General features: G+C 44.5%; 2 pseudogenes; both read right to left on the bottom strand.

The window, feature by feature from the left end:
- Window positions 1-1,159: 1,159 nt before the first annotated feature.
- LOC469682 (X-ray repair cross-complementing protein 6-like) lies at window positions 1,160-2,931 on the bottom strand (annotated as a pseudogene).
- Window positions 2,932-3,888: 957 nt separating this feature from the next.
- Window positions 3,889-4,836, bottom strand: LOC747315 (large ribosomal subunit protein uL10-like; annotated as a pseudogene).
- Window positions 4,837-5,594: the final 758 nt, after the last annotated feature.

The following is a 5,594-nucleotide window of genomic DNA, read 5'->3' as shown; positions in this document are numbered from 1 at the left end:
CGTTCATTTGAAGGGGCACTTTCTGGTGGTGCCTGATGGCATTTTGCATTACATTTTATTTACTGCAAAATAAATTTTATTTAATGCAAAATGCCACCAGGTGCCATCAGAAAGTGCCCCTTCAAATGAGTAGAAAGTCTCCTTTTGTGATTGCAGTATAGTTTGATAGAGTTAGAATTCTTTGCTGTTTTCATATTAGCTACTTAGGATCTATATAAATCTCATTGCAACGGAAATACCAGAGTGTCTTGAGGCTGGCTGACTGGGGCCTTATATCTAGCATTCTAAGAAGGTGCAAGAGAAAGAAACTAGCAGTAGATGAGACTCATGAGCATAAACCCCTTCAAATTGGGAGAGATGTCTGCATTTGCAGCCAGACTTCTATCATCAGCCCTGATTCCTGACATAATGAGTTGTGAGTTGTTATAATCATGGAAGAAAAATGACTTGAGAGGATAACATGGATGATGTGATTTGAAGATGAGTTCAGTATAAACTTTGGTGAAAAATCATTCTGATAAACTGATCTTAAGACATCATGCCATGTTTGATGGCTCATGCCTGTAATCCCAGAACTTTGCAGCACTTTGGGAGGCTGAGGCAGGCAGGTCGCTTGAGCCCAGGAGTTTGACACCAGCCTGGGCAACATGGTGAAACCCTATCTCTTAAAAAAAAATACAAAAAGTGCCAGGCATGGTGGCTCATGCCTGGAGACCCAGCTATCTGGGAGGCTGACAGGGGAGGTTCACCTGAACCGGGGGAAGATCTGAGCCATGATTGTGCCACTACACTCCAGCCTAGGACTCTCTCTGTCTCTCAAAAACAAAAAGCAAAAAACAAAAAAAAACAAAGGCATCACATTGTTTACTCCCTTGTGATGCTGGCTGGAGTGACACTTGGCATCAGGAGGGCAGTATAGTCTCTCTTTTTTCTTACAGTACAAAGTTAGGGCTCCTCATTCAGGCAGTAGAGTAAAGAACAGCAAAGTGGGAGGGCTACACCATTGCCATGGCAACAGAAAGCCTCCTAAAGATAAAGTCCCTCTGCTTCTGTCAGGCAGACTCTTCCTAGATCAGGAGACACCTGTTTTCACTGGCTGAGAACAAGGCCAGGTAGCCTGGCTACAGTGTGGAAGGGCAGCTGGACGCATGGCCTCTGGTCAGTTCTGGAAGTGATTGGTGAGGGCTTCCAGTGGCTCCTGCTTCTTCAGCCTGCTCTTCAGCCCATACCCCAGCAGGCCTCTTTCAGCATGGGCACAGCAAACTTGCCCAGCATGCTGTTGCTTATGTGGGTCTTCAGCTCCTCTTCTGAATACTCCACCTTGGGCCTTTTGCTTCTGAAACCTTCATTATTGCGTTTTATGTTGCTAACGTTCCCTTCAGGATTGTAATCTGGTGGGTAGAGAAGTTCCTTAAACTTATCTACCAGTGGGGAGCCCAGTCTTTTATTCATTGCTTCAACCTCAGGCAATATCAAGTCCACTGCTTGTTCAGGCTCCATCAAATCCAAGGCCAAGGCCAAGGCCTCCAGGTTCCTGGAGTGCTGCTGCAGCACAGAGTTCTCAAAGCTGTCACTTCTGTATTTGAATCGGAGCTTCTGAACAATAGCCTTCACCTTGTCCCCCTGCTCTGGGGTTGCCGTGACTTTTTTAGCAAAGGGCACCTTCCATTTATTATCAGCATAGCATAAAAAGACCAGCTGGAAGCCTGCAGGAGGCACCTGAATTTTCTGATCATCCAACTCCTCTTCCTGTGGCACCAAAGCCACAAAATAAGGGGGGATGTTCCTGCAGGGTGTGTATCTGCACAATGCTGTGACCTCCTTCTCCAGACACTTGATGAGTAGAGCACTGAACAGGGTTGAGCTCCAATTCATCAGCAACTCCTCAGAGTACGCAAACAAGGAGGGCCTCATGTAACGGTGCTTCTTCAGCTGTACCAAGGGCTTAAACCCATGAGAATCAAACCTGGTTCATCAAACTATTTTAGCTCTTTTGTTTCCTCTTTCTCCAGTATAATCTGACACCTTCCATAGATCTGAGACCTCTTGGCATCTCTAGGCAGAAGCCAACTGCCTGTATTTACATTAAATATCCGGGTCTTGGTTTTCACTGATTCAGCTATTTCTCAATAGGGCTTTATTGGAGGAGGCTTGAGAGCCTTCTGGATCAGATTATAAATGCCCACAGAGAGCGCTATATCTTTATTGAGCTTCAGCTTTAACCTGCTGAGTGTTCACTTCCTGATCTCCTCGGCTCAAACCTGCCTCAACAGGTCTTCTAGCTTGCTGGATTCCTCAGTGAGCCCTGGGGTCCTCATCCTCTGCTATGCTGGTGATATCTCTGTAGAAGAAAGATATGTCAAAGCCCTCAGGTTTTTTCAGGTGCATCAAGTCAAGGAAGATGCCTGTATCTCAGTGATTATTGGCTTTGGTCCTGGCCCAGCTGGCTTTGGCATGTCATTGTCATGGGGGTTATCTTCATTGGTGAACAACATGACTCCTCTTGTACAGTACATTGCTAAAGAGGTTGTTGGTACAGACTCACAGCACTTCACTGAGTGAGTAGTCAGATCCATGCCCATCAGGTCTTGGAAACGTTTTTGTCCCTGCTGCCCCTTAAACCGGTCAAGCTCTAGAATTCGTTTTGCCCCTGGATTATCCAACTCCTGGATGCTCATGTCAAAAGGAGTCAAATCATCTTCACTCTGAGATTCAAACATAGCTCTGGAGGCATCACCCAAAAAAATCAAACTATTTCTTCCTGAATATTTATAGACTCCACTTGCTTCACATGATTCTCATGGGTTTCAAGCCCTTGGTAATGCTGAAGTGCTGTGGATCTGTGCCAACCTCTTTAGCGATGTCCAGTTCAAAATGTTCTTCTGCTTCTTCATCACCCCCGGTTTTGTAATAAGACTTTCACCCTGACATGTTGCTTACTGCTCACTTTGGTGCAGGCCAGAGGAGTATGATTTCTTAAGATTCTCATTGCCAGTCTGGCCTCTGTCCCACTACATTATTTCAGAGACCCAAGAGTGTTCCAAAGGAATGTTCTGATATTGATAACAATATATATCATCAAATTGCTCTCTAGAAATGTATAAATTTACAACTCCATCGTAAGAGTATGTGATAGTGCTCCTTACAGCGTATCCTCACCAGCATGGAATATTATCTTTTAAATATCTTTGATGTATTATTAGTTGTTTTTGTGGAGTGCTCTGACTCAGGCTTTTAGAAGAAGCCTAGGATAACACAAACATAATTCTGGTTAAAATCGATCAGCAAAGATGAGTGGTGCTGGCAATGACTCGTCTTGGCTGACACTGGGGAAAATAAAAGGTTTAGCAATGGGAAGAGAAAATGATAAGTTTGGTTTGAGATAAGATAAATTTGGATTATCTGTGGGACATCCAAGAGGTGATATGTAGTAGGTCATTGAGTATCTCTGTGTGGGGGTGTGAGATGTAAATAGAAAATGAAAGTATTAATATATGGTAACTAGGTAAAATCATAAATGTAGGTACTATGGTTCAAGGAGAATTCAGAATGGGAAAGGAGTTGAATATGAAATCTTGGAGAATATCAACATTTAAAGGGTTGCAAAAGACACGTAAGCTAAAGGTACTGAATTTTTTTTTTTTTTTTTTAGAGATGGGGTCGTGCCCTATTGCGCAGGCTGGAGTGCAGCGGTGCAATCATAGCTCACTGAAGCCTTGAATTCCTGAGCTGAAGCAATTCTCCCACATCAGCCTCTGGAGTAGCTAAGACTACAGGCACAAGCCAGCATGCCCAGAGGAAGGCACTTTTTTTTTTCTTTTTAAAGAAGTCTTTATTTCCTTGTTCTGCAAATAAAGCTGGCTGAGTTGGTTGCTTTTTGGTGATTAGTCAGAGACCAAATCCCATATCCTTGTCAAATTCCTCTGACTCTTCCTTGGCTTCAACCTTAGTTGGGGTAGCAGCAGCAGCAGGAGCAGTCATGGCAGCAGTGTCCACAAGGGCAGCAGCCACAAAGGCAGATGGATTAACCAAGAAGGCCTTGACCTTTTCAGCAAGTGGGAAGGTGTAATCAATCTCCACAGACAAAGCCAGGACTCGTTTGTACCCATTGATGATAGAATGGGGTACTGATGCAACAGTTGGGTAGCCAATCTGCAAACAGACACTGGAAACATCACAGACACTCTCCAGAAAGTGAGAATGCAGTTTCCTCTGTGATGTCAAGCACTTCAGGGTTGTAGATGCTGCCATTGTCAAACACCTGCTGAACGACCAGCCCAAAGAAGGGAGAGATGTTCAGCAGTGTGGCTTCGCTGGCTCCCACTTTGTCTCCAGTCTTGATCAGCTGCACATCACTCAGGATTTCAGTGGCGTCCCTGGAGATTTTAGTGGTGATGCCTAAAACCTGGAGAAACGAGGTCTTCTTGGGCCCCAGACCAGTGTTCTGGACTGGCACAGTGACTTCACAGGGGCAACAGAACCAGCATGAGCCACAGCTGGCACCTTGTTGGCCAGCAGCAGGTCCCTGATCTCAGTGAGGTCCTCCTTGATGAACACAAAGCCCACATTCCCCTGAATATGAGGCAACAGTTTCTCCAGAGCTGGGTTATTTTCCAGGTGCCCTCAGATGGCCTTGACCATCGTGGTGTTCTTGCCTGGCAGCACCATGGCCTTCCTGCAGAGGGACATGCGGATCTGCTGCATCTGCTTAGAGCCCATATTGTCTGCTCCCATGATGAAACATTTCAGATAATCATCCAAAAGTTGGATGATCTTAAGGAAGTAGTTGGACTTCCAGGTCACCCTGTCTTCCCTGGGCATCACAGCGGTGTGTCAGGGATTTAAAGACACAAGGGTTTAAAGATGATGTCACTCAAACGACGACACCTGGTGAGAGGAGGCACTTTTTATGAAGAGCCACAGAGGTAGAAAGAAAACTCAGAGAGTACTGTCATTGAAAATAAAGACTTTCAGAAAGGAGAGAATAGCATGTCACAGAGAAAGAAAACTGATTAAATATTAGTGATTGTGAAATGGTGATTTAGTCTGTTTTGTGCTGCTATTACAAAATACCTGAGACTGGATAATTTATAAAGAAAAGAAATTTATTTTCTCACAGTTCTGGATGCTAGAAAGTCTAAGATTAAGGTGACGGCAGGTTGCATTTTCTGGTGAGCTCTGCATCCTCCAGAGGGAAGGAACGCTGTGTCCTCACATGGTGGAAGGCTAAAGAGCAAGCCAGCTGAGTGAGGCATGAAGACTCTTTAATAAAGGCCTTAATTCCATTCATGAGGGGACGAGCTCTCATGACCTTATCATCTCTAGAAAACTCCACCTCTTCATACTATCACATTGCACTAAGTTTCAACATCTGAATTTTGGAGCGGACACATTCAGACTATAGCAGCTGAAGTTTTAATGGCAATAATTAATGTTTAGCAACCAAGAAGTACCCTCATTCTTCCCTGCTTGTTAATTTCTACCTTTCAGGTTCCCCAAGGGGTGGTACACAGAGGAATATCAAATAATAACCAAATTGCAATTTTATTAAGGCCCAAGTCAATGTCATTAACACTCAATGCAGCTTTGGTGGG

Source organism: Pan troglodytes, chromosome 1 (genome assembly GCF_028858775.2).
Source record: "Pan troglodytes isolate AG18354 chromosome 1, NHGRI_mPanTro3-v2.0_pri, whole genome shotgun sequence".
In the NCBI taxonomy this organism is placed as follows: domain Eukaryota; kingdom Metazoa; phylum Chordata; class Mammalia; order Primates; family Hominidae; genus Pan; species Pan troglodytes.
Note: the sequence above shows the minus strand (reverse complement) of the source record. Positions and strands in the feature narration are given on the sequence as shown.